This window comes from Moschus berezovskii, chromosome 17 (assembly GCF_049115385.1).
Source record: "Moschus berezovskii isolate FMDL1 chromosome 17, NW_MosBer_1.0, whole genome shotgun sequence".
NCBI lineage: Eukaryota > Metazoa > Chordata > Mammalia > Artiodactyla > Moschidae > Moschus > Moschus berezovskii.
This window is the reverse complement of record NC_142476.1, coordinates 40,762,969-40,781,507: the sequence shown is the minus strand read 5'-3', so window position 1 is coordinate 40,781,507 and position 18,539 is coordinate 40,762,969. Positions and strand designations below refer to the sequence as shown.

General features: G+C 50.4%; 1 long non-coding RNA gene across 1 annotated transcript; it reads left to right on the top strand.

Moving 5' to 3' along the window:
- Positions 1-8,965: 8,965 nt before the first annotated feature.
- LOC148775136 (uncharacterized) lies at positions 8,966-12,870 on the top strand. The gene is made up of 3 exons (XR_016039472.1): positions 8,966-9,081; positions 11,165-11,257; positions 12,342-12,870. It is a non-coding gene; the product is annotated as an uncharacterized LOC148775136 (long non-coding RNA).
- Positions 12,871-18,539: the final 5,669 nt, after the last annotated feature.

Here is an 18,539-nt window from a genome sequence, read left to right as displayed (position 1 = left end):
GTGTGGAGAAAAGGGAACCCTCTTACACTGTTGGTGGGAATGCAAACTAGTACAGCCACTATGGAGAACAGTGTGGAGATTCCTCAAAAAACTGGAAATAGAACTGCCATATGATCCAGCAATCGCACTCCTGGGCATACACACCGAGGAAACCAGAATTGAAAGAGACACATGTACTCCAATGTTCATTGCAGCACTGCTTATAATACCCAGGACATGGAAACAACCTAGATGTCCATCTGCAGATGAATGGATAAGAAAGCTTTGGTACATATACACAATGGAGTATTTTTCAGCCATCAAAAAGAATGCATTTGAATCAGTTTTAATGAGGTGGATGAAATTGGAGCCAATTATACAGAGTGAAGTAAGCCAGAAAGAAAAACATCAATACAGTATACTAACGCATATATATGGAATTTAGAAAGATGGTAACCTGAACCCTGTATATGAGACTGCAAAAGAGACATAGGCATATAGAACAGTCTTTGGGACTCTGTGGGAGAGGGTAAAGGTGGGATGATTGGGGAGAACGGCATTGTAGCATGTATATTTTAATAAGTGACCAGTCCAGGTTCGATGCATGATACAGGATGCTTGGGGCTGGTGCGCGGGGATGACATGGAGGGAGGATATGGGGAGGAGGGAGGTGGGAGGGGGGTACGGGAGGGAGAGCACATGTACACCTGGGGCGGATTCATGTCAATGTATGGCAAAACCAACCACTATATTAATGTAAGGTAATTTGCCTCCAATAAAATAAATTTTTAAAAAAATCAAAAAAAAAAAAGAAGCCTGTGCAGCACGACGAACAGTAGACCCCTGCTCACCACAACTGGAAAAAGCCTGTGCGCAGACCCAGGGTAGCCAAAACTGTAAATAAATAAATGAAAAGAGGGCCCCAGTCCTTCTGACCAGGGGCCAGGGGGTGCCGCTCATACCTAGTCAAAACTACAGTTGGAATTCTGCAGAAACTAGTAAAGCTTACTCTGAAATTTATGACAGAAAAAGGTATGAATAATGGAGTAAACATTTAAGTGCACAGCTCAGCGACATTAAGCACATTCATATTGTTGTACAACTATCACCACCATCCACCCCCAGGACCTTTTCATCTTCCCAAATTAAAACTCTGTCCCTGGGACTTCCCTGGCGGTGGAGTGGTATAGAATCTGTCTGCCAGTGCAGGGCACATGGGCTCAATCCGTGGTCTGGGAAGATCCCATATGCTGTGGGACAACTTAGCCCATGCACCACAACTACTAAAATCCTACAGCCTGTACTGTAAGGCACCCTACAGCCTGTACTCTGCAACAAGGGAGAAACCATTGCAGTGAAAAACTCATGAACCGCAGCTAGAGAGTAGCCCCTGTCCACTGAAACTGGAGAAGGCCATAAATAAATAAATATTTCTTTTTAAAAAAGCTACTCTATCCCCATTAAACACTTACTCCGCACCTCCTATTCCAGGCCCTAGCACCCATCCTTCTACTTTCAGTCTTTGAGTTTCATTCCTCCAGGGACCTCATATAAGTAGAATCATAATTATTTCTCCTTTTGTGACTGGCTTATCTCACTCAGCCTAATGTCCTAATCTATGCTATGCTCTGTACAGTCAGCAAAAACAAGACCAGGAGCTGATTGTGGCTCAGATCATGAATTCCTTATTGCAAAATTCAGACTTAAATGGAAGAAAGTAGGAAAAACCACTAGATCATTCAGGTATGACCTAAATCAAATCCCTTATGATTATACAGTAGAGGTAACAGTATAGATTCATGGGATTAGATCTCATAGAGTGCCTGAAGAACTATGGACGGAGGTTTGTGACATTGTACAGGAGGCAGTGATCAAGTCCATCCCCAAGAAAAAGAAATGCATAAAGGCAAAATGGTTGTCTGAGGAGACCTTAAAAATAGCTGAGAAAAGAAGAGAAGCTAAAGGCAAAGGAGACAAGGAAAGATAAAGAGTTCCAAAGAAATGCAAGGAGCAATAAAAAGGCTTCCTCAGTGATCAATGAAGAGAAATAGAGGAAAACAATAGAATGGGAAAGACTAGAGATCTCTTCAAGAAAATTTGATATACCAAGGGAATATTTCATGCAAAGATGGGCATGGTAAAGGACAGAAATGGTATGGACCTAACAGAAGCAGAAGAGATTAAGAAAGGGTGGCAAGAATACACAGAAGAACTATATGAAAAAGATCTTCATGACCCAGATAACCATGATGGTGTGATCACTCACCTAGAGCCAGACATCCTGGAATGCAAAGTCAAGTGGGCCTTAGGAAGCATCACTACCAACCAAGATAGTGGAGGTGATGGAATTCCAGTTGAACTATTTCAAATCCTAAAAGGTGATGCTGGAAAGTATTGCACTCAACATACCAGCAAATTTGGAAAACTCAGCAGTGGCCACAGGACTGGAAAAGATCAGTTTTCATTCCAATCCCAAAGAAAGACAATGCCAATGATTGTTCAAACTACTGCACAATTGCACTCATCTCACACGCTAGCAAAGTCATGCTCAAAATTCTCCAAGCCAAGCTTCAGTAGTACATGAACCATGAAATTCCAGATGTTCAAACTGGATTTAGAAAAGGCAGAGGAACCAGAGATCAAACTGCCAACATCCATTGGATCATAGCAAAAGCAAGAGAATTCCAGAAAAAACATCTACTTATGTTTTATTGACTACTCCAATGCCTTTGACTGTGTGGATCACAACAAACTGTGGAAATTTCTTAACAAGATGGGAATAGCAGACCACCTTACCTGCCTCTGGAGAAATCTGTATGCAGGTCAAGAAGCAGCAGTTAGAACCGGACATGGAACAACAGACTGGTTCCAAATCAGGAAAGGAGCATGTCAAGGCTATATATTGCTATATATTTAACTTATATGCAGAGTACATCATTTGAAATGCCTGTCTGGATGAAGCACAGGCTGGAATCAAGATTGCCAGGAGAAATATCAATAACCTCAGATACGCAGATGACATCACCCTTATGGCAGAAAGCAAACAAGAACTAAAGAGCCTCTTGATGAAAGTGAAAGAGGAGAGTGAAAAAGCTGGCTTAAAACTCAACATTCAGAAAACTAAGATCATGGCATCCAGTCCCATCACTTCATGGCAAATAGATGGGAAACGATGGAAACAGTGACAGACTTTATCTTTTCGGGCTTCAAAATCACTGCAGATGGTGACTGCAGCTATGAAATTAAAAGACTCTTGCTCCTTGGAAGAAAAACTATGACCAACCTAGACAGCATATTAAAAAGCAGAGACATTACTTTGCCAACAAAGGTCCGTCTAGTCAAAGCTATGTTTTTTACAGTAGTCATATATGGATGTGAGAGTTGGACTATAAAGAAAACTGAGCATGGAAGAATTGATGTTTTTGAACTGTGGTGTTGGAGAAGGCTCTTGAGAGTTCCTTGGACTGCAAGGAGATCCAATCAGTCCATCCTAAAGGAAATCAGTCCTGAATATTCATTGGAAGGACTGATGCTGAAAGCTGAACTCCAATACTTTGGCCACCTGATGGGAAGAATGGACTAATTGGAAAAGACCCTGATGCAGGGAAGGATTGAAGGCGGGAGGAGAAGGGGAAGACAGAGGATGAGATGGTTGGATGACATCACCGATTTTATGGACATGAGTGGGCAAGCTCCGGGAGGTGGTAATGGATAGGGAAGCTTGGTGTGCTGCAGTCCATGGGGTCTCAAAGAGTCGGACTCGACTGAGCAACTGAACTGAACTGAATGTCCTAGCCAATACTATTGATTTTCATTCATTGGTCTTTTACTCAGCAATTGTATTGGACTCTTATTCTAAAGTTTTCCGTCTATTTTACTGGCTTTTTTAGATAGATGATTGTATCTTTGCAAATTATACTGATTTTTATCTCCTTTCATAATCATACACATCATCTACTTTTCTTTCTTTATTATGTTGGCTATGATCTCCAGTCCTATGCTGGGCAATAGCCATGATATGGGAGCACTCTTGGTCCCATCTAGATCTGAAAGAGAACGCATTGGAAGTTTCTCCAGTTAATGGAAAGTTTGCTATCAGGTTTTCATGTGTGAAATTTGTCATGTTACTGAACTTAATTTTTAATATTAGTTTATTAAAAGGTATTTTAAAAATTACAAATATGTTTTTGAAATTTATGTAAAACTTTTCCTGAATCAGTTAAGATAACCACATTTTCTTTTTTATTCTATCGAACTATCTTTGCTTTCCTATTACAAAGCCCAATTTTTAACAATTTTTGTTTAGTTAGTTAATTTATTTCTGGTTATCTGGCTAATTCTGTGCTGGTTCTTCATTGCTGCATGGACTTTCTCTAGTTGCAGCGAGTGGAGTCTACTCTCTAGTTGTGGTGCTCAGGTTTCTCATTGCAGTGGCTTCTCTTGTTGAGAAGCACAGACACTAGGGCATGTGGGCTTCAGTAGTTGTGGCTTGTGGCTCAGTAGTTGCCGCTCCCGGGCTCTAGAGCCCAGGCTCAATAGTTAGGGCACACGGGCTTAGTTGCTCCACAGCATGTGAAATCCTCCTGGACCAGGGACTGAACCTATGTCTCCTGCATTGGCAAGTGGATTCTTTACCACTGAACCATCAGGGAAACCCTACAATGCCCATTGATCATGATGTATTATTTTTAATACACTTGAATTTCATTAGTTACCGAGAAGATCTGGATGATAAGAGGCAAACTGTAGATGCCCTTCACTGCAGGGACACACAGCAGGGCCCACCTTCCCAGGGTGCTGTTTGATCTTCTTCAGCCCTGACCTTTTAGCCTTTGCTCGTCTATGAGAAGGTGTGCAAGGGAGAGGAATCAGGAGTGGCCCAAGACACAGCACACTGAATATCAAACTTCTAACACAAGGAAGACTGCCTGACTCCCCATGCTCTGTGCTGGGCATCAGGGTCCAGCAGTGGAACGGTGGGTAGGTTCCTTCCCTGACATGCAGGGGCCTAATGAAGTCCCTTTGAAACTGGAGTGACTATGATGGAGAGTCCTCAAAGGGACTCAGATATTAGGCTGTTGTAGGATGTGAATTCCACATTTAAGATGCTCATGCAGTTCTTAGACAGTTAGTCTGGGCAGAGAGTAGAAAAAGCATTTAAGAAAACAAGTCATCCTATGCAGGGAACAGGAAAAACGGCTCATGTTTTTCAAGGGAAAACTGATCAGTAAAAGAGCTTACTGTCTGACATATAAGGTGTTCGAGGGACTTTCCTGGTGGTCCAGTGCTTAGGGCTTCACACCTCCTCTGCAGGGGGCGTGGGTTCAATCCCTGATCCAGAAACTAAGATCCTGCCAGCTGCGAGGCTTGGCAAAAGAAAAAAAAGATATTTGAAGAAATGATACACTGAAATCCTCTGGCCTTGAGTTAACATCTTTTCACAAGGGAAGTACCCCTAGGAAGCTGCGCTTGGACAAGTATCCCGCACCAGGATTCAGAGAAACACAAGAAAAAGAATCCGAAAGTAAAGTGTGTTCAGACTCGTAACGTTGCTGGGGGTGCCAGGGCACCACGGAAGAAACCCAAGGAGTGCAGCTGTGGGATCTCGGGGTGTGTGCTTGCCCCTGTCACCTAATTTAGGGGAACTTACGTCGGGAGGTGGGCAGTGCTGAAGCATGAAGGATCAGATCTGCGGGGAAACCACACACATATGGGAGTCGGCAAAGGATGAGACAACCCCACCTGACAGAAGTGACAAGTTAAGGCAGCAAACAAAGGCCAGGAGGTGCCACACTGTCTGGGAGCAAGTCTAAGGATGGGGTAACCAGCAGGTCCAGGCCAGGGAGGGTGGAAACCATGGCCCCTGGCAGCCTAGGGTCAGAGGTGTAATGTGTTCCCTGGAGAAGGCACTGCGTCAGGGGCAAGGATCTGACCCTGGCCAGGGGGCTCCGGCCCTGCCCTGGCACCAGGGCTGAAGTTGGAGTCTCCACATGGTGACAGGCTCCCCAGGTGTCTGTCCTGTGCCTCCATGTGCATGTGCATGCACCACCACGCACACCATGGGGAGGGACTGAGGACCAGGTCTAGCCCTGGCCTGTGACCACTGAGGACAGTCCGGTTCCCTGCTGGTAAAGTGTGTCTGGAAAGGCGTGCCCAGATCCAGGCTGCCAGAAGTTCGGGGGGGGCCTGGGGCCTGCCCAGAGTCAGATCCCTCAGAATCCAAAGGCTAAGCATTTCCCAGGCCCAGATCAGACCCCTTCCACCAGCACCAGCCCTCCTCGAGTCCCGGGCCAGGCAGGGTGCCTGTGAGGCGACAGAGCAGTGGTGACCCTGGAGGTGGAGAAGGCCTTTCCCATGGGCCATGAGCTGAGCTTCTGAAGCCTCCCTGGGATGAGGGGCGTTTGATGATGCAGCCTCCGCTCATCAAGGTTTCCTTCTGGATGAGATGTGGTCTCTAGGAGCCCACGGGCTGGAATTGGAAACCACCCCAGCTCTATCCGATGCATGGCGATGTGCCTGGACCCCCAGCCTGGGTAGACTCTAGGCAGCACAGCAGCCAGGTGGCCAGGGCCCTGGGGATGCAGGACACAGCCAAGGCCGTGGAAGCCAAGAAGGGAACCAGCTACTCCCAGCACTTCACTGCCTCCAGAAATGGGCACAACACACATGGTTCTCCATGGACTGCCTTGGGGCCGAGTGGCCTGGCCCTAGGAGGGAGCAACTCTTAAAAGTCATCAGCAATTCCCATGTTTAACAAAGGGGCCCTTCACAGTGAGTGGGCAGTGGGAAGTGACCACGGGGCACCCAGGGGTCACCACTCAGCAGACAGAGCAGAGGGGCTGCACCTTCGGCAGGAGCTCACCGGCCGGCACATGGCCGGGTTATCCCTGGTGATGAAGCCGGTACTCACAGGGGAGATGCCTGGGACTGTGAGGAGGAACTGCCAGCAGCCCAGCCCCACATGATCCTACTGGCATCTCCACGCATTTCCTTACAAATGTTTTTCTATGCACTGATGTAAATCTAAGGAAATGAATCCTCGGTTAAAACCCAGTTTCGCTTGTTCCATCCCAGGCCACGCTGTATCTTCTCACTTTGTGTTATGACACCTCCCTGATGGGACATGGTAGCTGTCATACCAAAGTGGGCACACCGTGGTCTTCACTGCACGTTGTGGGTATTGTGTGCTTCACAAACCAAAGGTGTGTGCCAACCCTGCACTGTTGAATAACTGTTAGCAGATTTTAGCAATAAAGTACTTTAAAATCAAGGTGTGCACTTTGGGTTTTAGACATAATGCTATTGCACACTTAATAAACTACAGTGCAGTGTAAATATAACTTACATGCGCTGGGAAAGCAAAGGCATGACTCGTTTGTTGTGATATTCTCTGTGTCAGGGGGTCTGGAACAGAGCATGCAGGGTCTCCAAGGTCTGCCTGTATTATGTGTGCATAGCAAGTTGGTTCCTGAGTGTCAGGTGAGTGCCTCATCTCCTTTTCTGGTCAGAATTCCAGGAATGAGCTCAGAGCCAGTGCCCTGGCAGGTGACTGCCCCACCGGTGTCCCCAGCTTCTGTCCACTTTACAGATGAGCCACACAGAGGCATCCTGGTTCCTCCCAGGTGTGGTCAGTGTGGGTGGAGCACTGGCCCCCAGGTTCTGTGGGCTAGTCGCATCCTGGACCCCATGGAGGGGTGGACACCCTAGCCCCTTTGGTGTTGCTCCCGGGGGATACTAGAACCACCCCCAGGCCAGTGCCCCAGGGTGGTGTGGTGGGGGCTGCTCCCACTGAGAATTGTGGGGCCTCCCGGGACCCCCTGGCCTGCACCCTCCCACTTCCCCGTTGCAGGGTGTGCTCACCAGCCACAGCATATGTGCTTGCGCCCCAGGTGCCAAGGGGCTCTACCAAGGTCCGCAACTGGTGGTACTTCTCGTTTCTGCCTGGGACCCTGGGGCTCTCTGGGTCCTTAACTGAAACCAGGCTCATCACTCCCTGGATGGCTCAGATCTCCAGAGAGTGTGGGTCAGGCTCTGCAGTGTGACCCCTCTATGCATCTGAGTGCAGGCCAGTGCCCAGAGGGCAGAGGGGAACAGGGTCTGCCTGGTGGCACCTGCATCTGCCCAGGAGATTCCTGGGGGCCTGAGAGGCCAGAGACCAGAATGGGGACACAACCCCTGCCTAGCTTCTTGCTCCAGGGCCTGGGCAGGAGGCGTCCTGGCTGAAATCCAGGTGGAAGCCAGCTCTGGGTCTGTCCCTGCCCAGTCCCAGCCACTTTGCCACTGTGGTCGGCAGAGGCAGGGGTCAGCTGTGGCCCTGGGGCAGCCTTTTCCCGGTGTTTGAATCTGCCTAGTTGTCCCTGCAGGACACGCTGCAGCCACCACGGCCCCACCATGGCCCCTCCACAGTGAACAAGAGCTGGGGCACTGCCATCAGGAGGGCTTGTAGGTCCCACTGCTGTACCTGACTCCAGAGCAAGGGCGCCATGCTGCCCCCAGGGCAGGTGAACACCGGCTGAGGTGCTGGCAGGCTGCAAACTCCCCTGCCCTCGGGCGTCTCTCCAGGCCTCCACCCCCACAGGGTACAGACGCTCCCAGGCTTGCTATCTCAGCATCAGTACATGGAGGTTAGGCACCAGGACATATCCTGTGCCTCTGCACTGGGACGGATGTCCAAAGCCCCTCAAGCGTGGCCTCCTGCTAAGTGGGCCGTTGTTGCCATGCAGCCCAAAGGCCCCAAGGTGCAGCCAGCTCCCCTCCCAAGGCCCATGCTCACAACCCTTCCTGGACAGTCAGCCATGGCGGTTTGCTCTGCTGCCTCCCTGGCTGTGAGAACCTTCCGTGGCCTTCGTCCCGGTGAGCCCTTAATTGCCAAATAAATATTTGCCCAGGGTGGGGCTTGGTGCTCAGGGTTAAGTATTAAATGGGCTGAAAGTCGGAGGACCCCGTGGCCATCCTCGAGGACCCGGGTGGTGTGGGGATGCTGGCCCGGCTGTGTTCCTGTTCACCCTGTCCAGACAGGAGGCAGAGCTGACCCCAGCCCGGAGCAAAGGCCACCCCAGGGACCAAGGAGGACCAAGGCAGCAGAAATCCTGGGAACACGAGGTGCACAGGGACGGGGGAGGGGCATTGTCTGCCTCAGAGGTCCGCCAGGACGTGGCCTGTCCTGAACAACAGGGGACAAGGCAGGAAAAGGCACGTCCAGGCCGACTGAGTCAGTCACGTGCTACTAGGTATGAGACAAGCCCAACACGGTGCCTGAAAACAGCAGGGGACCTCAGAGCCACTGGCGTGGCGTGAGGCTGCCCACAGGGGTGGCCACAGCCACCTGATGACCAGCCCTGAACGTGCCACCTGTCCCTTCCTCACATTGTGTCCATGGAGAAGTAAGCTGGAAGGTGGAGGGGCGGGCACTGGTTGGGATCAGCACTTCTGGTTTGTTTCCTGGAAGCCGCTCATCCTGGTGGTGGGCATTTGTTTTCTTTTGCTGATGGACTGGCAGTTGGTTGGTTAAGTAAGACTGTAAAGTGAGAGGAGTTTTGAAAAGATGCACATTTATTGTCAACCTAACTCCTATGAATGCCAGGCCAGGCGCACCTGTTCCCTCATGGGGGTTCTGCCACTGCTGTCCCACAGCTTCTTGTCCACAGAATCGTGGGGACATGTTCATCATCAGGCTTCCCAACCTAGTTTTCACGGGTACACGTGTGCACTCATCCTGTGTGTTTGTCCCTGTTTGCACGCGGCCTCAAGTCCCCACGGTGAGCCAGATCCTGTCCCAGGCATTTTCCCATGAGATTAGCATTTAAATAGGTGGACAGAGGAAAGGAGATGTCCCTCCTGTGAGAGTGAGCCTTGTCCAATCCGTGGAGGACCTGAATGGAACAAGAAGGCCAGCCCTCTCCACTAAGGCGGGGGGTGGGGGCTGTTCCTGCCTCTAGACAGGAGTGACCCGTCCTCTCTAGGCCTTCAGTGGGCTGACTGCACTTCCCGAGGGTCTTGGCCTACATGACTGCCAAGTCCTCATAATGAATCTCTGTCTGTCCATGTGCCTCCTGCTGGTCTGTGTTTCTGGAGACCCTGACTCCTACGTCCGGTTGGATGGGTGTCTGTGGCCACAAAGGGCTCAGCTGGTAGGGGGCGGCCTGGGTCAGGGAGGATGTGAGCCACTGGAGGCCCCAACGTGCAGGCCCAGGAACTGGCCAGGACCCTCCCGCAAGTGAGAGGGAGGGGCTGTGTGATCCACGGGGATGGGGGTCTGAGACAAGGGGCAGGAGCACAGCTGCTGGGAAGGAGCAGCACCTGGAGGCCTGGGGAGGACACAGACAACCAGCGCGGGGCCCTGTGTGGGCAGCAGGCCCGACTTCTCGAGGTGGCCAGGGCTACCCCTAGCGCGGCTCAGGGTTTTGGGCACACCAGGCAGCCATGGTGGGGAGTTTGGGGCATCAGGTATGGGGAGGCACTGGGGTCACAGGTTGAGGAAGGGTCTCTTTCCCCTCCCCAGGGAAGGGGGCCTCATTGGCAGTCCTGGAGCATCAACACATCGATTTCTGCGTCTTGGGGAAGGGTCCAGACCCAGGTCTGCCCCTCTCCACTGTTCAGAGGGCCTTGGACAGTGGAGGCGCGGGCTGCAGGCTCCATCCAGGCCATCGCCCGCTGGACAAGGGCGCCACCTACAGGCCAACTCAGGAATGCGTGATCCCTGGGGCTCCAGCCCAGGGTGGTCAGGCAGGAGGTTTGTTAAGGACAAGCAGGAGACCGGCTTTCCTGCTGGGCTGGTGTCTGGAGCTCTGAGAAGCTTCCAGCAAAGGTCAAATGTGTTCTTGGGCTTTCAACCATGAGTGGGGAGCACACAGAGCCCAGAGTTCAGCCTGGCAGGCATGGGATCCATGAGGCTGGCACCCTCCAGGTGCTGTCCCCACCCAGCCCTTCACCAGGTGACCGGTGACAACCTGGTCTGGTCTGCACGCAGTGAGGACCCCAGAAGGCAAGCTCAGGGTGGAGCCTGTGCTTCCTGCACCTGGCCCAGCAAGCTTCCTGCTGGTCTTTTAACGACAGCTCCACCCACCAGTCTGCACAGATATTTGCACACAATGCCCACAACCTGGAGAAGTGGACCAGGTTGGGGGGGGGGCCGGATAGGGGTGGAGGGTTGTAAACATCAATTAAGGCCTCTTTCTAATTGCAGGTGATTAATTAGCTGATGATTGAGCCTCCCCCAGCGTAGGGGCTGTTTGGAAAGAGCTAAGGACCTTCACCTGCTCCTCCTTGGGCTGCAAAGGTACAGGAGGGTGGGCTGGATGGGAAAGCAGGACAGTCTCAAGGGCTGCACAGATGCGGGGTGGGGGTGGGAAGGGGGAGGACAGGCCCAGGGGGCTCTGGGGGTTGGATCCTGGGGGCCACTAGGCGCTGGGCTGAGGGTCCTGAGTCTGCCTATGCCTGCTCAGGTTCCTGAGTATCTGCGGAAAACACTCTCCTAATGGGGAGGAGGAGGGGAGGGCAGCCCCCAGGGGAACCCAGAGCAGAGTGGATAATTGCTGTTCCCACCTCCAGGAGCGGGAAACAGCGGGAGGAGGCAAGCCTGGGCAGGCCTGCTCCTGGGGCGCCCAGGGACCTGCCTTCCTGGGCTGACGCAACAGAAAGGCCCCACAGGCACTCCAGGAGCCCAGGGGGTGGGGATGCGGGCTGTTTGTGCCTAGGGTTCCTCTGGGCAACCCTGGCCCAGCCTGAGGGCCCTCCCTCTCTGCAGCAGCAGGATGAGTGGAGGGCCTGGGAGTCTTTTGTCTGAGCAGCCATCTTACAGGAAAAGCGAAGCACGAGAAAGGCCACTGGGTTTCAGGAGACAGACACAAAAACCCTGGGATGGTCAAGGCCAGACGGAGGCAGATGATGAGGCCACCCCCATTCCCCGCCAGGAACATCTTCCCCAAACTGTAGCATTGCTGGCTGCCTGCTTAGTTGTCATCTTGTCTCACATGTGATGCTGGTAGCAGAGCAGTCCCAAGGAACCTTCCAGCTGCCCCCCTCACCCACTGTTGTCGATTCTCCGACTCCTCCATAATTCTGTCATTTCGGGGTTATGTGAGCCTTTGAGACTAACTTTTCTTCGCCTGTAGCTCCCCCATGTGGCAGCCCCATAGCTGTCTGGGCTGCTCTCCCACCTGGGACACCTGGGTGGTTACCAGGTTTGGCTTTTACAGACAAAGCTGCTGTGAACAGTTGGTACAGTTTTTTAATGTAGACATCAGTCTTCGTTTATCTGGGATAAATGCCCAGGAGTGCCATTGCCGGTTGCCGCAGTAATGTTCGGTTGATGAGAAATTGTCAGTCAGTCTTTCAGGACCTGCCCCTTTACATGTTTGCAGCACTGCAAGAGTGATCTGGATCTCTGGAGCCTTGACAGCATCAGTGTTGTCACTGTGTTTAATCTTAGCCATTCGGATGGGTGAGTGGTGGTACCTTCTGTGGTTTTAACTTGCATTTCTCTGATGGCTAATGGTGCTGAGCATCTTTACAAGTGCTTTTCTGCCACCTGTACTCCTTTTTCAGTGAAATGTCTCTTCACCCACCTTCTAATATTTTAAACTATTTGCAAATGTAATATATTCTATTTCCTTCTCTCTCTCTCTCTCTCCTATTCTTTTTTTGGCTTTGCAGCACGGCTTGTGGGATCTTAGTTCCTTGACCAGAGCTTGAACTTGGACCCCAGCAGTGAAAGCACTGAGTCCTAACTACTGGACTGCCAGGGAATTCCCGACATTCTATTTCCTTTCCATCTGAATTAACAAAATCCTCCCAATTAAATAATTGACAGATACCTATTTTAATTAAACTTCAGTTCAGTCACTCAGTCGTGAAACTTAAATGTAGGTTATTCCAAAAACTCTCTTAAATTTTCAACACTTAACATAAGTTTAGTAGGATTGTAGGATTTCATCTTAAAGAAACAAAGGTAAATAATTTCCTCTCTTGAAGGATGCTGCTGCTGCTGCTGAGTCACTTCAGTCGTGTCCAACTCTGTACGACCCTGTAGATGGCAGCCTACAAGGCTCCCCTGTCCCTGGGATTCTCCAGGCAAGAACACTGGAGTGGGTTGCCATTTCCTTCTCCAATGCATGAAAGTGAAAAGTGAAAGTGAAGACTCTCAGTCGTGTCCGACTCTTAGCGACCCCGTGGACTGCAGCATACCAGGCTCCTCTGTCCATGGGATTTCCAGGCAAGAGTACTGGAGTGGATTGCCATTGCCTTCTCCACTTGAAGGATGATTCAGTCGCAAAGCTGACCATCTCAACAGGAAAAGATCTCTGCATGAGAAACACAAAATGTTCACTGATTTCCCTTCAACGCAAATAAATAACACTGCCTGAGTCTTTGCTTCTTGTAGCCCTCCCTACACTGAATGAAAACCCCCCAGTGAGGAGGTGTTCACTAACGGGAAGTCTGCTCGTGGCCCAGGCAGTAACCTTGACCCCAGAGATTTCTGGGGGATGCTGGCTAGATCCATCACATCCTGGCATCCCACATTGCTCCCTGTGTCCTTCACGGAGCCTCCCCAACATGACCATTGTAGGGGATTTCGTATTTTTGTGGCCCTTAAGACAGTAAACATATTTTTCCGTTTTATCCCGGAAATTATCCTTCAACCTGGTGGGCTCCTCAGAGATGTCCTCGTATTCCCCACCAGCCTAACAGGACTGGGACTATGCAGTTTACAGGGCTCCTCAGAAAGTCCCAGAACATCTTTCTCGGGCTCGTCTGGGCCACATGGGATCACCGCCCACAGACACCCCCTGACTTGTTCAGGATGTGCCCCCACCTCCAGCACCGCTCCCCAGGCCTTGCTGGGCCCCTCCCTGCTCTGGGAGGGGGCCAGGTGAGCCCCTGCCTGCCTGCCTGCCTTCTGGAGCAGGGAATGGCACTCTACGCCCCTGATGGTATGGCGTGGGACACAGCTGCCAGGAGACAGGCCTATGTGGGGGCCACTGGGGGTGTGTCCAGCACTGTGCTACGCAGAGAAAACATCTGACAGCCAACCCTGGAGGCTGACCCCAAAAGTCAGCATAACTTTCACATGTATTGTTGAAGGAAGAGGGTGACAAGGGGGACCGCAACGCACATTCAGGGGCCTGTTTTCCCTAAGGAATGGGAATTGGGAGTTTGGAAGGAAAAGGTATAATCAAGATTAAGAACAAAAATAGAGACAGACTTCCGCTCCTGGCCAGAGGGCATCACAAGGACCAATCACGTCTCCCCCAGCCAGCTAAAACCCAGACAAGATTCAGATGACTGCCCTCAAGGCACTGGACATCAGGCAACCAAGGACAGTGACTCCCAGATGCAGGGCCCAGGGCCCTTAGAGTCAGGAAATGGAGCTGATGGTTCAGAGGACCCAGTATGGCTGGAGTGCCCAGGACCTCCTCACAAAGCTCAAAAGAAAGGTCCAAGAGGGTCAAACTGTTTCCAAGAAACTTTTGTGGATCCCAAGATAGAGCTCAGGAGTACTGACGGAATACAAAATTGTCCAACACCAAGGTCAAATTCACATCTAGCAACCAGCCAAAGACTGCCAAAGCATGCTCAAAAGAAAATAGATAGCTTCACTCAAGAATATGAATTCATCGTTAAAAACCTTCTCATAAAGAGAAATCCAAGCCTAGATGGCTTCACTGGTAAAAATTCTACCAAGTGTTTAAGGGAGAGTCAAGAGCAATTCTCTGCTTCCTGCTCTGGAAAACTGAAGAGTAGAGCAAACCTTCTAACCCTCTGTGAGTCCAGTGTGACCCTGATGACAAAGGCCTTACAGGAAAACCACATCCCTTGCAACACAGATGCAAAAACCTTAGCAAATTAATTCTTAGAGAATTTTAGCAAACTGACACAGCAATATATAAAAAGGGTAACATATGACCAGATGGGCTTTTCCTCAGGAATATAAGGTTAGTTTAACATTGAAAGTGAAAGTCACTCAGTTGTGTCTGACTCTTTGCGACCCCATGGACTATACAGTCCACGGAATTCTCCAGGCCAGAACGCTGGAGTGGGTCGCCGTTCCTTTCTCCAGGGGATCTTCCCAACCCAGGGATCAAACCCAGGTTTCCTGCATTTCAGACGGATTCTTTACCAGCTGAACCACCAGGGAAGCCCTGATGTTTAATGTTAGAGAATGTAATTCACCACACAGACTTTTCTCAATAGTTATTTTTTTTTAAAAAAAGCATTCGACAAAACCCAACATCCATTCCTGGTTTAAAACAAAACAAACAAGCAAACAAAAAAGCAACAAGTAGGAGTGAGATGGGGGTTCCCTGTGGGCCATGAGTATGAAGGACAGATAAGACTTCCAGGCAGAGGTGTCAAGGAGGCAACTTGTCACAGGAGACTTCAAGAAACTCCTAAACATTGAGATCTGCTCTCACTTTATTACTGGTTTTTACAGAATTGTCCTATTTTTCTACATTTTTCCTACAGGTGACTTTTGAATGCTTTTGTCAAATTGTGAAAATAAAATCCTCTTATTGTCTTGACAGGGATTCAGTGGATTTACAGATTTATTAATAAATAGATTAAAGAGAAAAAAAGAAACTACGACACAGAAAAAGTTGCAGATAATTTTATTGTTCATTTCAGAAATTTTATGGAAAAAAATGCAAACCCTAGGCTTTCAATAGATCCCATGAAAAGACTCCTCAGATCCCTTTGCCTTGCTATGTCCACCAGCCTAGAGACCTTTACCCAGCCTGAACCAAGCCTCCTTCCCACTGAAGGCCCAGCTTGACCCAGACCCCAGCCTCCCAATGGGGACTCCGCAGAGACTCCGTCGAGAATATACTTGCTTTGGTTCATTGCAGGCTTCTTTGGCAGCATTTTCAGGGAGCCCGCATTTGACCTAAGAATCACTAGCATGAAAAGATCACCCTCTGATACTAGATGATTTGTTATTAAGGGACTGCCTGATGTTAGGGGCACGTGGGCTGAAGCAGGCAGGCTCGGGGATAAGTAACAAGATCCTGGAAGAATGCTATTTCCACTGGAGTTCAGAAAACCACCGAGAAAGTGGAAATGGATGAAATGGAAGGGAGCAGTGATTCTGTGACAGGCAGGGCCGCTGCGGAGCCACAGAGCAGCCACAGGCGGCAGAGACGCTGCCATGCCACCCCATGATGCTTCTCAGATGTCCCAGTAAAAACAGGCCAGTTTCCTCCTGACTGTATGGGCCCACGGAGCTGTCACATTCCCAGGCATGATTTCATCCTGAGAGACTTTACCGTCACCATCAAGAGTCGCATCATCCTAAAAGCCTGTAGTCAATGACTCCCCAACTCTGCTGTATGGCAACGAGGTGCCATGAGGTCGTGCTTGTAGCCTACATCAGCTCCTGCCTCAGAGGACCCTGAGGGCCATCCCGAGAGGGAGTGCCCGGCTCTAACTAAAGAAACTCAGTGACCACTGTCCTCTGGAAGAGAAGACACAAACATGACTCGACCTCCAGTCCTCAGTACTCTTCCTAGGAGAGCAGTAGCCTCATACCACAAAACAGACATTGTTCACATTCAACTCTGGACATTCAAACTTTGGATGAGTGTCCTGAGGCAGCACCCCACGGGGAAGAGAACCCACAGGATTCGGGCCAGATGGCCAGTTGGGGCAGAAGCCAGCTGAGGGTGGGGACAGTGTCAGCCTTGAAGTCTGGGAGCCCCAGGATCAGGTGTGGGCTTATGCTAGCTGTCCTGCAGCACCCAATACACCTGTAGATCCTGACCCTAACCTGCACCCCACTCTCACTAGACACTCCCAGGGACGCCCATAGGGCCCCCATCCTTTCATCAGCACACCTGTGATCCCGTGTGGTGAGAAATAAGGACTGCAGGACATACGCACAGGCAGTGCTGAGATCACACAGGCAGACATTCCTCCAGTGTCATCCTGTCAGAACAAACCAACCCGGGATGCCAACCATCCTGTCACTTAGACCTCATGGTCTTAGGGACAGACTGTGGGGAGCATTCCCAGGGCCTGGGAGGTACCATAAGGCCACAGAGTGGCGCTTTCGTGGAAAGAGTAACCAGTTGGACCAGCTTCACCAGCTCAGAGAAACCAGAGTTCACCGTCTATACCATCCACCCTTATTCATATCGAATAAGGAAGGTCGAGAGAGACCTGAAAAGCCCATGTTTTATGTGTCCCTGCGGACTGCAGTCTGCAGTGTGGGAGCCCGTCCTGGTCCAGGCCTCTCAATTCAGACCCACCGGCCCAGACACTCCTCTCCAAGTAGCCGCTCTTGAGGAAAGTCTGCCCCCTTCCAACGGCACAGAAAGCATGAAAAGGCGATGGTCAATCTTCCTCTCTTTTCTCCAAGCTCCTCTGCACAGCCTTCCCCAGGGACAGCCTTATGTGGACCAGGCCCAGGGAGCACCACGAACCCCGACATCACAGGCTCTGCCCGAGACCCCAAAAGTGGCAAAGCTGGTGCAGGGGTGGGGTGGGACGTGGAGCAGGGCAGCCCAGGAACAGCTAGCTGCCTTCTTGGGGAATTGCGCAGAGGACACAAACCCCACACAGGCCTTTTCCAGGCCCCACCATCCACCATTCCCGAGTGCAGGGATGAGCCCCCAGGTCGAGTCCAGAGACGCTGCAGGGACCATGCTCACAGTCTGGTGTCACCCTCCAGGACACATCTGTGTAACCCTGTACTGTCTCGGGAATCGCTACCCCGCTGGACACTGACAAGTAGCCTCGCTGAGCGTCTGCAGAGAGGTTTCGGGCCTCCAACTCCGGGAGCCAGATGCCCTGGCACTGACAGCCTGGCTTCCCCATCTCCTGGCAACGCCAGAGACAGCTGCGTGCAAAAGATCCTGGGCGTGGGTCTCCCCTTGCTTCCGTTACTCTATTGGGTCCCTGAAGATATTAGAAGACATGGCAAGAATACACATAACTATACAAAAAAGATCTTCATGACCCAGATAACCACGATGGTGTGATAACTTACCTAGAGCCAGACATCCTGGAATGTGAAGTCAAGTGAGCCTTAGGAAGTATCACTACCAACAAAGATAGTGGAGGTGATGGAATTCCAGTTGAGCTATTTCAAATCCTAAAAGATGATGCTTTGAAAGTGCTACACTCAATATGTCAGCAAATTTGGAAAACTCAGCAGTGGCCACAGGACTGGAAAAGATCAGTTTTCATTCCAATCCCAAAGAAAGGCAAGGCCAAAGAATGTTCAAACTACTGCACAATTGCACTCATCTCACACTCTAGCAAAGTAATGCTCAAAATTCTCCAAGCCAGGCTTAAACAGTACATGAACCAAGAACTCTCAGATGTTCAAGCTGGATTTAGAAAAGGCAGAGGAACCAGAGATCAAATTGCCAACATCCGCTGGATCATCAAAAAAGCAAGAGAATTCCAGAAAAATATATACTTATGCTTTATTGACTACGCCAAAGCCTTTGACTGTGTGGATCACAACAAACTATGGAAAATACTTAAAGAGATGGGAATAGCAGACCACCTTACCTGCCTCCTGAGAAATCTGTATGCAGGTCAAGAAGCAACAGTTAGAA